At 41.9% G+C, this 17,272-nt stretch overlaps 1 pseudogene; it reads right to left on the bottom strand.

Annotated features, from left to right (window-relative positions):
- Nucleotides 1-8,592: 8,592 nt before the first annotated feature.
- On the bottom strand, nucleotides 8,593-9,509 carry LOC128627134 (heterogeneous nuclear ribonucleoprotein A1-like; annotated as a pseudogene).
- Between the last annotated feature and the right edge of the window lie 7,763 nt (nucleotides 9,510-17,272).

The following is a 17,272-nucleotide window of genomic DNA, read 5'->3' on the forward strand; positions in this document are numbered from 1 at the left end:
TGAGCCACTAAGGAGACAAAGCTTATCTCCCTTGCAACAACAATTGCCATGCTGTTGTTGCCATGCATGTTGTTGCAACAACAATTGCCATGCTGTTTTCCATGTCCATGACTGTGGTACATTCACACAATAGAATACAACTCAGCCATAAAAAAAAAGAAAAAAAAATCTTACCTCTTGCAACAGCTTGGTTGGGCCTGGAGAATATTATAATGAACCAGCCAGAGTACCATATGATTTCACTCATATGTGAAATCTAATAAACACAGTAAGTTGACAGAATAGACTCATAGACACAGACTCATAGAGGGCAGGCTGACAGGGGAGGATGGAGGATGGATGGGGTGGGGTGTGAGGGGGCTCTGCCCCCAGAGCCTTCCCCCACCCCCACTCCCACTCCCATCCTGCACAGATGAGAATAAGTCTACCAAGACATGATCTGCTTGGGGAGGAAAGGTGGCCAATCTCTCAGAGGAGGAGGGCCAAAATCCTTTTCCTCATTGGGCTTTTAGTGGGTTCATTTTGCACAGGAATCCAGGTAAAGCTCATCAGTCATCATCAGGCAGTAAGGATCAAACAATAGATAGCATACGAAGAACTCCAAGGGCCTATTCTGAGTCAGGCTCTGTAGCTAAAGGGCTACAAAACTTTGGGAAACAAACTCATTTCCTATTCAGACCCTTAGCAGAAAATTGAGGACATTCTTAGCAAAGAAGGTTTTCACAGGATTTTATCCATTCTTCCTTAGGCCTGATCACCAGGGAACCTGCCCTTTCCAGCACGGGGCTGCACCCACCTCCAGCATTATTTCAGGCTTAAGTCAGGCAGCGGAAGTAATGCAGCCAAGAGATGAGGAGACTTCTCGCAGACAGAATGAGGACTCAGGCTATGTCAAAGCCCAGGGGCAAGGATCCATCACCCCCTTTTTCTATAGCCCCCCTGCCAAGTCCTTCCCCCTGTGGGCTGCTTTGTGACAGTGCCTGTCTTAGGTCATTCCTGCTATCAGGATCTTACCCGTTGTTGGCTAACAGGTCATCCGCTGGGGGCCAAGCAGTGTGAAGTAAAAGAGGGCAGAGGTGGTACACCTGCAAGGGAGATAAGCTTTGTCTCCTTAGTGGCTCAGGGTCCCAAGGTCTCTTACTCAGCCTTAGCCTTGGGATGTTACAGCTTCTGAAACCAGGCAGGGCAGTTCCCAACAGTGGGGGAGTGGAGGATTTGAGCAAAAGAAAAAAAAAAAAGAGCTACCTTTTAAAAGAATAGAGAGGGACTTAACCTCTCCCTGTATTTGTCTTCCCCAGTGTTATTTCAATTAGCTGTTCTATAAAGTCACCAAAATATTTCAAGCACCTAAATAATTGAACACGGTCATGTTGTGGTATTTATAAAATGCAATTTGCCAATTTCAAACCCATTTCCCTAGTGGATAAATAGTTTCAATTAACTGCAATGGACAGAGAAACATTTTCTGTACTGCCATTTCCTTTTCTTACAGTAACAAACATGCGTTGACACTTTAATATGGCTCAGGAACATTATTACTTCAGTATGACATGTTAGAGCTGTGAAAGCATTCACATAGAGAAGAAAGTGCAAAGTGTAAAGGTTTTATTTTTACTTTCCCGAGGGAGGGGGAGGGCTAGGCGTCTGTCTCCACAGGCACCAGCCCCCAGGGGCGTTAGGTATTTGGGCTTCTATTGGGTAATGGCAGGGTTTTAGGGCAGGGTGTTGGAGCTGGGCTTCAACTTGTTTCGACGTTATCTTTGGGTGCAGGAGGTGGTCCGGTGGTCCGGTTTTGGTCTGGTATGTCCTGCCATAAGTTCCTGGAGCCTCTGCATCTTCAGGGCACTTCCAGTAATTTTCTAGTCCTGAGCCAGCTAGCTCTGGGAAAGAGGGCTTAAAAAGGGGTTTTTTGTCCTATTATTGTCCCCTGTGGTTTTTGAGATGGATTTATTCCTAATGACCTGGACCCATTCTCATCATGGGCAGTAGGGACAAAGATCTCTCCTTCTAAAACTGCTGCAGGGGGTTTATGGAGGTCAAGTTGTCCTTGCATTTGGATCCAGGTATGGGTCATTAACAGGGAGAGAGTGGAACTGCACAGCCCAAAAGTCAGGAGTTGTGGCTGGAGGCCATTTGTGGAGGGAATATCCCAGAACTGTTGAATGAAGGATATGAGATATTAGAGGAGAGGTGGCCCAAAATAGTGAATAAAATGTGCTGCTATAGGTTCTAGTAAGGGAGTTAATCAGGAAAAACCAGGACTAGATATTGCTCTTAAAGTCCCCAAAAGGGAAAGGCCGAGTAGTAAGCAAATTCTGTATGACTGACAGTGCATCAGTAGCTCTCAATAGTTCTAAGTCAAGGGATGAAAGAAACAATGAAACATTAGCTTGGAAGACAACTAGAAAAGTTAGGATTCAATTCAGTTTGTGGGTAACCATTGGATATAGTGATTCCCATTGAAATACTATTTCTCGCCCTAAAACACCCTCATTTTATCAAAGAGAACGCATATTAAGTCCCATTTCAACTTGGCCTGAGTGTTTACATGAAGACAACAAGAATAGCAATTGATCATACAGGCTCTTCCAAATCTGCTTTGCTGAAATTTCACAAGGAACCATCACATTGAGCTTTAGTCAGCCCTTCAGGGCACAGAGAGAAATCCACACAGTTGCCATCTGGCTTTGCCTAAAATGCCTATAAGTTTGGCTGGATTCCTTAAGTTTCGAGGTCCCCAAAATGTCTTGAGGTTCCTTCCTTGCCATCTCTCAGGAAAGTAAACTTTGTTCCTTACCTGGAAGGACCCCAGGAACCACGTGATGAAGCATGGTGGGCGAGCCACTTCTCCAAGGGGATCTTACTGGCTTCAAAAGTCAATCTTAATTCCTTAAGGCTTTCTGGTGACACCCACAGTCCAGGCATGACTCTTTCGATATGACATTGCAGACAAAGACTTGGTTAATAAAACCACACTTGCAAACTGATGCTATTGTGACAAGAACAGCTTGGTTTAACCAAACAAACTCTTACTGGTTTTAAGCAAACAAATATATTGCCATGAAAATAGTATTCATTAAGTGTTGCCAAACTCTGGAGGGATTAGGTAGGGGGGGAATAGAAATGCTTCAACATTGCTTATGAGGGGATGCTTTAAAAATTGATCTGGGGGGTGGTGGAATTTCCTTATATCTGGAACACAAATAAACTTAAAATTACCAATATTTTAATTAATTTTTCTTTGTTTTGATTAGTTGCCTATATTTCCATTAATTCAGTTATTTATTAGGTTTCCAGGAACCCTCATTTACTTCAAAGATATGGCCTGCTTAGATACCTGTAATTTAAAGTGAGCCAGAGTTCTTTTCATGAAACTTTGAAAAGATACACTTGCAAATGCATTAGAGTAAAACCATGACTGTCTATAAATGATAAAGTTCAAAATGACATGGTTATAGAATCAATTATAACACAATTGATTAATAACTTTACCTCTTGTAAGGTGTAACATTTCCAAGCCAACACGTTCATGGAAAGTAACAATTACTATGAAATGACATAAAACAACAATATACAGCCCATAGTTTTAGATTCAATACACAATTTCAATATATGTGAAGACCAAAGACTACGCAAGGCTTGACAATGCTGTAAGGACATTTTGGAGGTGTGCACCCAGCACTGAAAACAATTTACAAGTTCCCAATGTGTGAGTTGCAAACACCCAGAGTACCACTGCTTGATGTCCCCACCCAGAGTACCACTCTTGGCTTATCCAGGGTCACTGACAGGACACTTGCTACCTCTGAGAGCTTCCTGTTCGAACTTGGCTTTAAGTTTTTCCGAGTTTCTTTCTAGAACAGGTTGAAACTTCTACAGCCTCTATTTGGATAAAAATACATGTATATAAATAAACTATAGTTATCAATCTGTTTGGAAAAGTTTCCCCTGTCATTTTGAGCATATGAAATAGGCCTAACTAGTTTAAAGCTTCTTTTTTTTGTGAGGAGAGAAAACCAACCTTGAGGTGTTCTAGGAAACCATTGGAATAACTCAAAGTCATTTCTCAGTTTTTAAAGCTTAAACTTTGGGGAAATTGTTAACAATAGATTAACCAATAACCAAAAGATTATAACTTAACCTTGTTGTTAAACAAATTTCACACACACACACACACACACACACACACACACACACACACAATATGCACGTAAAAATGTTTTAATATCAAATAACTTGCACAAGCCGCAGAATCATGCCTAATGTATGTTATTAGTATTTAATTTCCTTTTAAATATATTTTATTGATTATGCCATTACAATTGTTCTATTTCTCCCCCTTCATTCCCCTCTACCCTGTATACCCCCTCCCCCACCATTCCCCCCTTTAGATTATGACCACATGTCTCAAATTCTTTAGATTCTATATTTCCCATACTATTCTAGCCCTCCCCCATCTATTTTCTACCTACCGTCCATGCTACTTATTTTCTGTACCTTCTCTCCCCTTCTCCTTTTCCCACTCCTCTGTAGCTAACCCTCCATGTGATCTTCATTTCTATGGTTCTGCTCCTGATCTAGCTGTCCTCTTAGTTTGCCTTTGTTTTAGGTGTGGTTGTTAATAACTGTGAGTTTTCTGTCCTTTCACTGTTCATATTTTTTATCTTCTTTTTCTTAGCTAAGCCCCTTTAACATTTCATATAATAAGGGCTTGGTGATTATGAACTCCTTGAATTTGATCTCATCTGAGAAGCACTTTATCTGCCCTTCCATTCTAAATGAAAGCTTTGCTGGATAGAGCAATCTTGGTTGTGGGTCTTTGGATTTCATGACTTGGAATACTTCTTTCCAGCCCCTTATTGCCTGTAAGGTCTCTTTTGAGAAATCAGCTGACAGTCTGATGGGAACTCCTTTGTAGGTGACTGTCCCCTTATCTCTTGCTGCTTCTAGGATTCTCTCCTTCATTTTCATCTTGGCTAATATAATGATGATGTGCCTTGGTGTGTTCCTTCGTGGGTCCAACTTCTTTGGTACTCTCTGAGCTTCCTGGATTTCCTGGAAGTCTATTTCCTTTTCCAGAACGGGGAAGTTCTCTTTTATTATTTGTGCAAATAAGGTTTCCACTTGTGACTGTTCCTCTTCCCCTTCTGGTTCCCCTATAATTCGAATGTTGGAATGTTTAAAGATGTCCTGGAGGTTCCTAAGCCTCTCCTCATTTTTTTGAATTCTTGTTTCTTCATTCTTTCCTGTTTGGTCATTTTTTCCTTCTTTCTGGTCTTCTCCCTTGATTTGAGTCCCAGTCTCCTTTCCATTACTATTGTTTTCCTGTGCATTTCCCTTCATTTCAATTAGTTTAGCCTTCATTTGTTCCTCTAATTTCTGACTAAAATCAACCATGTCCGTGAGTATCTTGATCACCAGTGTTTTGAACTGTGCATCTGAAAGTTTGGCTATTTCTTGGTCCCTTAAAGTTACTGGCTCTGGGGCTTTGAGTTCTTCTTGAGCCATGTTTTGGTCTGTTTGTGCCTGTTACATATGAGGAAGGGAGCCTTAGGTGTTCACCAGGGCGGGGACACCTAGGTCGCTGGGTTGGGACACTGTATGTGGGGGGCGGGGTCAAAGAGGGGCAATAGCAGTCCCCTCTGCTTCTTCCCACTGCTGGTGCCTGGGAAGCAGGTGCTCTGAGTGGTTTGTCTCACTGCTGGATCCTTCACCAGTTTATCTGTGAGCCAATGTGTGACTGCAGTCAGCCTGCTGCCTTGCACCCTCACTGGGTTCGTCCATTGCTACCCCACCCCTGGGATCTGCCCACAGCTGCCTGCGCACCTGGGTCGGGGAATCTTTTTTGCCCAACCCAGCTCTGCTGCTGGCTCCTCCCCTCTTACCGGTCTGGCTGAACAGTTTGTTGTTGTCGGACTTTTGTATAGTTCAATTTTCTGTGTGCTGGCTGCATTTTTTGTTACTAGAACTTCGTTGTCTTTAAACTTGGTTGTGTGAGAAGGCACAGTGTTTCCACCTATGCCTCCTTCTTGGCAGACCTCAGCATTTAATTTCTTTAGACCAATAAAATATTATACCCTAGTTGTGGCATCCGGAGGCAGGAGCCATGCTACATGTAATACATAGGCAAACACATATGAAATAAAGAGCGCACTCCTGAAAAATGAACACATAAAGGCCATGCACATAATTGGAATTACTAATTTTTGTAGAGAAAGCACAGAATTTTCCCCATTTGCTTTTGACAACTTTTGAGAAGACTGAGAGAGGGGATGGGAGGTCCTAAACACCAAGCAAGAAGACTCATGGAGGCTGAATGAAAGCTTCAAGGACTGTGAATGAGCAGTGGAAAAAAGAAAGTCTGGCTTCAGTCCAAGGAACCAAGCAGTGGGGAAGAGCCTCTGTGGGGCAGGGCTGCTGGGAAGAGAAATGGTGGGGAGAAACCCAATGTGAAAGGGGTGTAGCAGGCAGGCAACAAGAGAGGTGCAGAGTTGGACAAGTAGGGAGAAGAGATGGAAGGGGTGTTAAAGAGTCAGGCAAAGAAGAGGAAAAGCAGCTTGAGTTTAAAATGTCACTTTTTGCCCCTCTACATTGAGAGGCAGGCCCAATTTTTCCCCAGGATTGAGCAGCTCAATTTTTCCCAGGATTGGTCAGAGAAAGGAGGGGGAAAATCTTGTGAGGCAAATTTGAACAAAAGGACATAGTTAGGAGAAAAAGGCCTAGAATCCCTGGAGCCCCCACTGAAGGGTAAAATTTTATCTCCTCTTGAGATCTAAACCTAGGTACTGGATTGAGACAGTGACAGTGTAGGTCAAGTAAGAGGCAAGTATTATAGTTAAGAGATACACCCATGGGCCAGACCTCCTGGTCACCAAGTTTGTATTGAGGCGGGGCCATGATGAAGTAGAAAATCAAACCCTTGTGCTTGAGGCCTATAAGTCCCAGAGCCTTCAAGTTCTTAAGCAGACATCTCAATGGGGAGTCCTTAGGCGGGTCGACTGAGCATTGACCATGGTGGGAACTACAATTAAGAAAAGGAAATGATATCTCAGAGATGACAATAAACAAGGGGTGGGGGCAGGGAGGTTTGAGAAAGGTGTCACCAACTCAAATGATCTAGGGAATCATTTTGTGGCCAGAGCTGAGTGTCCTTGAGCCTGAGGGCAGGCCAAACATGAGGTCCTGCCTCAGAGCTGGGTGTCTCTGGACCCTGAGAGCAGGCCAAACCCAGCAGGGAGAGGGTTGGAGGCATCCCTCCCACCAAAGACCCTGGGAAAGTGATAGAGACAATACCAGGGTTTATTGACAATGACAATGACAGTGGATAAGCTATCATTTTTGATAGGATGTTTTTATCCTGAGATTCAGAGAGACTTACAGATTGCAGGCCATGAAGAAGGAAGGGTAAGGAGGAGGCTGTCCACAGAGTCTGGAGAGATGAGGAAAGATTAGAACCATCTCTTCAAATCTCACAGAGACAGGGTTATTGAATAAGCCTGGGTTGAGTGTCTGCTGCCCACTGCTCTCCTAGTCAAATTACAGGGGGCTGGAGGAGAGGGAGAAATAGAGAATGTCCTTTATGGGGTAGTGGTGTGGTTGTAGAGCAGGAAGCTGGAGTTGGGCTGCAACTTGTTTCCATGTTATCTTCAGGTGCAGGGTCTGGGCTTGGGTCCTTGTGGTCTGGTATGTCCTGTTTGGTAAGTTCCTGGAGCCTCTGTGCCTTCAGGGCACTTCTAGTAAATTTCTAGTCCTGAGGATAAAGGTTCATGAAATAATTAGCGTCAGTCATGGTATATGGGGTCCAGCTAGCTCTGGGAAAGAGGGCCTGAAGAGGGGGCTTTTGTCCTATTATGATATTTTCTGCTCCCCCCATCCCCCTTTTGGTTCAAACTGGCCTCACTCAGTACCCTGCCTCATCTGCATCCTTCTCTCTTGAACAGCTGCTACCATAATCATTAAGCCCTCACAGCCATGAGGTTCTGTTTGGCAACAAATAATCCTAAGAGTAAATCCTCAGGTCTGTTGACCACAGAGAGAGAGAAGAGAGAGTTTCAGTCAAACTAAAGGTTTCATCCAGGCCTCAGTTCTGTTTCAGATACTGCAGAATAAGAGTTTATTCATTTTTATTCTGTTAAAATAACAAAAATATTTTTATTTACTCTATTCCAGAATTTGTATTATCTTTACCTACAAAAGCAGAGAGTCTACCTCTTATGTTAAAATAGTTTTCTGTTTTTCTGATTCGTTTTTTTAAGACACACTTATTCAGCATCATGATTGGACTATTACATTTAGTAACCAACAACGTGGGTTCAAACCCCCCTCAAAACTACATTAAAAACCTCTTGTTGGAATGCTGTACACTTCCCACAGGACAGAAACTAAAATAACCTGTTTTACAATTAGTTGCAAGTACATTCCTCAACTTTTTTTGCCCATACATGTGCACACTGTCTAAAACATGTCTCCTTTGTAGCAAGGAGGCCCTGCCACAATTGGGCTTGGCCGAGTTCACAAACCTGTTGAAACCTCTAACTTCCCTGTCACTTTGCTGGCTCTTCTCGCCTGCTAAGTTTTGTGTCCTGGCAGAAATTAAAACCTTCTGCCTCTTCCATAGGCACTGTGGCTGCTGGAACCACCACAACCACCTTGGTTTCATGGTGTGGCAAAGTATTGGCCTCCACTGCCACAGGGGCCAGAGCTTCGACCTCCAAAGTTTCTCCCTTTCATGTGTCCAAAGCTTGAAGATTGATTAATTGCCAAATCCATTATGGCCATACCCAATGTCACCATAACCACCACAGCTACCACCAAAGCCGCCTTGACCACTGAAGTCTCCTGCATGACCAAAGCTGTCATTCCCATCCAAACCACCTCCACAACCACCTCCAAAGTTTCCAGAACCCCTTCAACCTCTCTGGCTGGATGAAGCACTAGCCACCTCTTGCTTAGATAGGGCTTTCCTTACTTTGCAGTTGTGACCATTCACAGTATGGTATTTCTGAATGAGAACCTCGTCTACAGAGCCATGGTCATCAAAGGTTACAAAAGCAAAGCTTCTCTTTTTTGCCACTGGCTTGGTCAGTCATGATTTCAATCACTGCAATTTTCCTCTACTGGTCAAAATAATGTTTTATGTGATGCCCGTCAGTGTCTTCTTTAACGCCAACGACAAAAAATCTTTTTTGCAGTTAAGTGGGCACTCAGTCTTTGAGAAATCTTCTCTTCAGACAGCCCTCTTTGGTTCCATAACTCTTCCACCCACCTAGTGTGGCCTTGCATTCATGGCTGCACCCACCTCCTCCACAGTGGCATAGGTGACAAACCCAAAGCCTCTGGAGCACTTGGTGTTTGGATCTCTCATCACCACACAGTCTGTGAGTGTTCCCCATTGCTCAGAATGGCTCCTCAGACTCTCACTGTTGTTTCAAAGGTCAAACCTCTGATAAAGAGCTTTCACAGCCAAGAACCAGCTATTCTGGTTCTTTGGGAGACTGTGGCTTAGACATGATGACTGCAGGAGAGGAGACTTCAACAATGCTTTCTCAGCAGCATTCTCCCTGCAGAAAATCTGATTAGGTTTTTGATTACTTAAAATTAAACACCACAATCAAGTTTTTGAATACTAAAAACCAAACGTTTGATAACCTGCATTTGTATTCAATTCTGTCACAGGGTAGTAAGAAGGTAGGAAAGTTCCTGGGCAAGTGGAATGTGGAAACTGAGATGAGAAAATTAAACATGCACTAACTAGTTAAGTAACTTACAGCCAGCTAGTAAATTGCAAGACGTATCTTCCCCAGCCAACGGTGCTTGAGTGCTCTATGTTTTATACCTGTCCTCTCTTAAACAGCTTAAATCACCTTGGTCTGGGAAATAGAGAACAGAGACCCAATTAATGCCATTTTTGCCAGCTGAACCTAAGGCCAGATGAAGACAGGGGAACAAGTAACGAAAACCCCATTAGAGCCAGACAGACCCAAGAGAAAAGTCAAGCAGTAAAACCAACCAGAGAGTAATTCTCATAATCTCCAAACATCCCTGTGTGCTCATTTTGATGCATCAACATATATAAAATGCACTGGAAAGCTGACAAATATTCTGCTGAAACCCTCCCCTAAGATTCTTACCTGCAAATGAAAGATAATAAAACCCTTCAAGACAAAGACCTGGTGTGGGCTCATTCTAGATCACACACATGCACCTTCTGGGGGATGAACTTTGTACTTTCTCCTAAATTCTAAGGGTCCCCAGGGGGTTTATAACCAAAAGAGCAGTGGGCAGCTGGCAGCTGGCAGCTTGACCTGGGCTTACCCACTTAACCTCTTTCCAAGGCTCCCTTCTCTCTGACTTTGCACTGGACCAACGTAGCCCTGCCTTGGCTCACTTCTATCTCTGTTACCTTCACTTCCCAGTGAACCAAGAGCAGCTTGGGCTTGGGTTACTTTTTTCCTATAATGTTTCCAATGAGCCAAAGCAGAGCACTGCCTAGGCTCTCTCTTATTGCTCCCTCTACGCTAAGTCCTTCCTTTGTCTTTCTGTCCCACCTTTAATAAACCTACTATTAAAATCACCTGCACTCCACTTGTGAAATCTTTCCTACATGCAGTCAAGACCCCACACAGTATAGACCACACTGCAGTACACCCACTCTGGCCCAATCCCTTTCTGGTCACAATACCTCTTTAGTTTCACTTTGTGCAAACAAATAATTTACTGTTGTTGCATAATAATATATAATTTTTATTTAATTTCTTTATTTTTTTATTTTGTTAAGTACAATTGTCTCCATTTCTCCCCCCATCCCACCACTACCCCAATCCCTTCCCTCCCCGCACCTGACCTTCAGTCCTACAACTTTTGGCTTCCTCTATGTGTCCTATATATATTCCTGGACCATCCCTCCTCTATTCCCTGCCACCCCCCATTATCCATCTTCCCTTTCCCCTCTGGTTACTGTCAGTTTATTCTTTATTTCAATGTCTCCTGTTATATTTTACCTGTTTGTTTTGCTCACTAGGGTCCACTTATAGATGAGATCATATCTGTATTTGTCTTTTACCACCTGGCTTATTTCACTTAGCATAGTGAGCTCTGGATTCATCCATGCTGTTGTGAAGGGTAGAAGCTCCTTCTTTCCTCCTGCTGTGTTTTAAGTATTCCATTGTGTAAATGTATCATAGTTTTTAAATCCATACATTGATATTGAAGTGCACTTAGGTTGTTTCCAGCACTTGGCTATTACAGATTATGCTGCTCTGAACACTGGGGTGCTCAGAGCAGCATAGATTATACTTAGGACCAAAGATTTGGTTCTTTGCTGCTCTAAGCAAAGAACCAAAGAATCTAGGTTCTTTGGCATTGGTGTTTCCTGACTCTTAGGGTATAATCCCAGCAGTGGGATTGCTGGGTCAAAAGGCAGTTCCTCAGTTTTTCTGAGGAAATTCCATACTGTTTTCCACAGTGGCTGCACCAGTCTGCATTCCCACCAACAGTGTACTAGGGTTCCCTTTTCTCCACAGCCTCACCAGCACTTGATGTTTGTTGATTTGTTCATGATGGCCAATCTAACCGGTGTGAAGTGTTATCTCACTGTTGTTCCAATTCACATCTTTCTGATGGCTAATGATGCTGAGCATTTTTTCATAGGTCTCTGCATCCTCTGTACTCCCTCCTTGGAGACATATCTATTCAGGTCCTTTGCCCATTTTTAAATTGGGTGGTTTGTCTTCCTGGAGTGGATACGCGTGTGTGTTCTTTATATGTTTTGGAGATCAAACCCCTGTCTGAGGTATCATTGGAAAATATATTCTTCCACATGGTTGGTTCTGTTTGCATTTTAGTGCTGTTTTCTTTAGCTGTGCAGAGGCTTTTTATTTTGATTATGCCCTATTTGTTTATCCTTTCCATTATGTCCCTTGCTCTAGGGGCCATATCAGTAAAAATGTTGCTGCGTGGAATATCTGAGATTTTCTCCTCTGGCAGAGGAGATCATCTGCCTATGTTCTCCTCTAGGACTTTTATGGTGCTGTGACTTATATTTAAGTCTTTCTCCACCTTGAGTTTATTCTTTATGTGTGGTGTACATTGGTGGTCAAGTTTCATATTTTTGCACGTGGCTGTCTAGATCTCCCAACACCATCTGTGGAAGAGGCTATTTTTACTGCATTTTATGCTTCCGCCCCCTTTGTCAAATTATAATTGACCATGGAGATTTGAGTTTACTTCTGGGCCCTCTACTCTGTTCCACTGATCTCTGTGCCTGTTCTTAAGCCAGTACCACTCTGTTTTGATTGCCATGGCCTTTTAATATAGTTTCATGTCAGGTGTTGTGATCCTTCCTACTTTGTCCTTCTTTCTCAAAATTGCTGAGGCTACTCACCATTGTTTATGGTTCCATATAAATTTTTGAAATGTTTCCTCTATACCTGTGAAATATGTCTTTGGTATTTTAATACGGAATGCATTGAATCTATAAATTCCTTTGGGCAATATGGACATTTTGATGATCTTAATTCTTCCAGACCACGAACATGGTACATGCTTCCATTTGTTTGTGTCTTCCCTGATTTCTTTCTTCAGTGTTGTATAATTTTCTGAGTACAGGTGTCTTTCCTCCTTGGTGAGGTTTACTCCTAGGCACTTTATTTTTCTTGTTTCTACACCAAATGGACCTTTCCCCCTAATGTCTGCTTTTAATATTTCATTGTTGGTGTACAAAAATGCCTACAACTTCTGAATGTTGACTTTGTATCCCGCTGTTTTGCTAAATTCACTTGTTAGGTTGTGTAGTTTTTTGGTGGAGTCTATAGGATTTTTCTATGTACACTATTATGTCATTTGCAAACAGTGACGGTTTTACTTACTCCTTTCCAACTTGGATTCCTTTTATTATTTTTCTTGCCTGAAACCTGTGGTTAGGCCTTCCAATATTACATTAAATAGACGTTGTGGAGAAAAGTATGCTTGAGCAACAATAAAAATATTTAAAATAATAAGTAAACATAATAAAACAATAAAGAAGAAGTTGTGAAAGCCAACAGCCTTGTCCCCTTCCTGATCTTAGTGGCAGAGCTATTAGTTTTCTCCCACTGAGTGTGATGTTGGCTTAGGTCTCTCATATATGGCCTTTAACATGTTGAGGAATGCGCCCTTTACTCAGTGTTTTCATCATGAATATCATGCTGTACCTTATCAAGTGCATGAATTGATATGATCATGTAATTTTTCTCCTTCCTTTTGTTTATGTGATGTACCACACATATTGAGTTGCGAATATTGTGCCATCCTTGCATCCCTGGGTTGAATCCCACTTGATCATGGGGTATAATCTTCTTAATGTATTGCCAGATGCAGTTTGCCAATATTTTGTTGAGGATTTTAGCGTCTGTGTTCATCAGTGATATCAGCCTGTAGTTTCCTTTTTTTGTTGTGTGTTTATCAGATTTTGGGAATAGGATTATGCTGGCTTCATAAAAAAAAAAAAAGTTTGGGAGTCTTCCATCTTCTTGAATTTTGTGGAATAATCTGTGAAGGACAGGGGTTAGCTCTTCCTTAAATGTTTTGTAAAATTCTCCTGTGAAACCATCCAGTCCAGGGCTTTTGTGTGTTGGGAGTTTTTTGATTACTGCTCCAATTTCATCTGCTGTTATTGGTCTGTTCAGGCTTTCTGCTTGTTCCTGATTCAGTTTTGGAAGGTAGTATTTTTCTAGAAACTTGTCCATTTCACCCAGGTTTTCAAGTTTCTTGGCAAATAATTATTTGCAGTAATTTCTTACCATCCTTTGTGTTTCTGTGGCATCAGTTATCATCTCTACTCTTTCATTTCTGAGTTTGCTTGTTTGCGGCATCTCTCTTATTTACAGAATGAGCCTGCTCGGAGGCTTGTCAATTTTGTTGATCTGTTCAAAGAACCAGCTCCTGGATTTATTGGCCCTAAGAATTGTTCTTTTAGTCTCTATGACATTTAATTATGCCTTGACTTTGGTTATTTCCTTCCCTCTACTTTTTCTGGGCTGCACCTGTTGTTATTCCTCTGGTCCTTGCAGTTGTAGGGTTAGGTTGTTTATTTTAAATGTTTCTTTTTTCTTTTCTCAGGTAGGCCTGTATCACTATGCACTTCCCTTTCAGGACTGTCTTTGCTGTGTCCTGTAAGTTTTGGACCATTGTGAGTTCATTTTCATTTGTTTCCAGACACTTTTTGATTTCTTCCTAGATCTCATTATTTACCCATTCACTACTTAATAGCGTGCTATTCCATCTCCATTCCTTTGAGCATGTTTGAGTTGTTGTTTTTTTCCCCTTGAGGCTAGTTTCTAGTTTCAGGCCCTTGTGGTCCCAGAAAGTGCTTGATATGATTTCGATTTTCTTGCATTTCTTGAGCCTCGGTTTGTGTCCTATCATGTGGTCTATCTTTGAGAGTGTTCATGTGCATTTGAAAACAATGTGTATCTTGCTTCTTTGGGGGAGAGGTTCTATATATCCCAGTTAAGTCCATTTTATCTAGGGCTTTGTTTAATGCCTCAATATCCTGGTTGATATTTTATTTGGAAGGTCTCTCCTTTTTTGACAGTGGAGTGTTAAAATCCCCTAGTATATGTGTGTTGCCTTCTGTATCTTTTGTGAAGTCCTCCAAGATTTTCCTTGCATATGTGAACCCTCTATGTTTGGGTGCGTATATGTTTACAGTGTTTATGTCTTCTTGGTGGAGCCTTCCCTTGAATATTATGAAGTGTCCTTCTGGGTCTCTTTTTATGGCGTTTGTTTTGAAGTCTATTTCCTGTGATGTAAAGAATGCTAAACCACCTTTTGTTTCCCCCACCCATTTGCTTGGAATACCTTTTCCCAACCTTTGACTTTCAGTCCGTGTATGTGTTTTTGTTTTTTTTTGTTGTTGTTTTTTTCTGAGGAGGATCTCTTGTAGGCAGTGTGTGTGTATGGGCCCTGTTTTCTTATCCATTCAGCTCCGCCATATCTTTTGATTGGAGCATTTAGTCTATTGACATTTAAGGTTATGATTGATAGGTACTTATTCATTCCCTTCCCTTGTATCTGTGTTTCTGTCTCTCTCGCCCTCTTTTAATCCTTGTTTTAGAGAAGACACTTCAACACCTCTTTCAAAGCTGGTTTGGAGGAGGTGTATTCTTTTAGACTTCTTTTGTCTGTGAAGCTCCTTATTTGTCCTTCCTCTTTAACTGAGTGTCATGCTGGATAGAGTAGTCTTGGTTGCAGGCCTTTGTTTTCCACTACTTGGAATATTTCTTATCATTCCCTTCTGGCTTCTAGTGTTTCTATTGAGAAGCCCACTGTGAGCCTTGTCAGAGTTACCTTGTATGTTACTTCTTGTCTCTCCCTTGCTCCCTTTAAGATTCCCTCTTTGTCCCTAAAACTTGGTGTTTTAATTACAATGTGCTTTGGAGTGGGCCTCTTTGGGTTCCTCTTGATTGGGACCCTCCGTGCTTCCTGAACTCACATGGCTTTTCCTTCTCCAAGTTTGGGAAGTTTTCTGTCTTGTTTTTTGTTGTTGTTGTTTTTTTTTTCTGAACAGAGTTTCTATCCCTTGCTCCTTTTCTTCTCCTGCTGGTAGTTCTACGATTCGAATATTGTTGTGTTTCATATTGTCCTGCAGTTCCCTTAAGATATCTTCATATTTTTTTAGTCTTATATTTTGTGCACCTGCTCTACCTGGGTGTTTCTTTCTACCCTGTCTTCCAGCTCGGGGGTTCAGTCCTCTGCTTATTCCAGACTGCCTGGATTTCTGTCTACTATGCTTTTTTTTTTTTTTAATTTCAGAAATTGTACTCTTCATTCCTTTCTTGTTCTTGTTTATGGCTACTATTTCTTTTCATACTCTCGTAGTCCTCACTCAGTTCCTTGTAGTTGTCTGTGAGTTCCTTGAGTATCTTTATAACCATCCTCTTGAATTCTATCATTGGTAGTTTGCTTCCTTCCATTTCATTTAGCTCTTTGACTGGGGACTCTTCCATTCCTTTTGACTACACATTCTTTCTTTGTCTCCCCATTTGAGGTAACTCTTTTTGTTTGTTTCTGCAATTCCCAACGCTCTGCTTTGCCATCTGTCTTTGTAAGGTGGGTTTCTGTGGTAGAAGTTCTATGAGATTCAGTAGTGTGGTCTCTCTGATCTCCTGGTGTGGATGCTCTAGGGTTGCCCTTTCTTCTCTTCCTGTGGGCTCTCTGGTTGTATTTGGACTTTACCTGTTGGTGGCTCCTTTGTTGATAAGTTCTCCCACCCAGCAGGTTTACTTGTGTTCATAACTCCCACCTTGTCTTATATGTGATCGGAGCCAGGGTGAAGGTGAAATGGAGTAAGACAGCAGGAGAGTATTCTGTGGGATATAAAGTACAAGTAGAAAACAGATAGGAGGTCCTTTGGAGACGTACTTCAATTACCGTGATATTTCACCCAACCAGCTGCCGTATATAAAAGGCGTAAAGAGATGAGACTCTAATTAGAAGGGAAAAGAATGTGAGCTGGCTTTAGAAAGCAGAGCACTTATGTGAGGTTAGAAGGTGAGATGTAGTGAGAGTAAGGGATAGAAACTTGCCCTAGTGTATGAGAAACTAAAATTAATCACAAATGTAATAAAACTCGGGAAGATGATGAAATGGATTAAGACCAGAGAAGAGTGCTGTGTAGGATTTGGAATAACAATAATATGATAAGAAGTATATAATTGTCCTTTAATATATATAATTGTCTAAATATATACTTGTTTTTACATGTCCTTTGTAAACTTTGGCTTCCAAACTTCAGGTCTGTTGAGCTCTGTTGGCTGTTCACTCTGTTCCTCAGAAGATTGGCCAGGTGTCCCAGTTATGTGCATGAGCAATTGGCTTCAGCTCCCACCTGCCCTACCCTCTTAATGATAGGGTTAGGTTCATTTTGGCCAACATGTTTGACAAACACCAAGGGTTTAAATTATAACAGAAGACAATTTTAATAGCCTAGGGGTGGCTTTGGGTTGCTCCAAAGAGCCCTAAACACACACACACACACACACACACACACACACACACACACACACACACACAATTGCAAGAGACAGGTTTCGAACTACTTAAGCTGATTTGATATTTGTGAATTGTACAGGGATTGTTGTGTTATGCTGCATTGTATTTGTGGTGTGGGTGAAAATGGCTCACATACTAAACCTTACAATCATGTGGTTGAGCCTTAGAAACTCAAAGACATGAAGTAACCACATGGATGGTCTGAAATTAAAACTTCCTAACTAAAAGCTATACATGGCTA

This window comes from Artibeus jamaicensis, unplaced genomic scaffold (genome assembly GCF_021234435.1).
Source record: "Artibeus jamaicensis isolate MK-2021 breed Jamaican fruit bat unplaced genomic scaffold, CSHL_Jam_final contig_3212, whole genome shotgun sequence".
Classification (NCBI taxonomy): domain Eukaryota; kingdom Metazoa; phylum Chordata; class Mammalia; order Chiroptera; family Phyllostomidae; genus Artibeus; species Artibeus jamaicensis.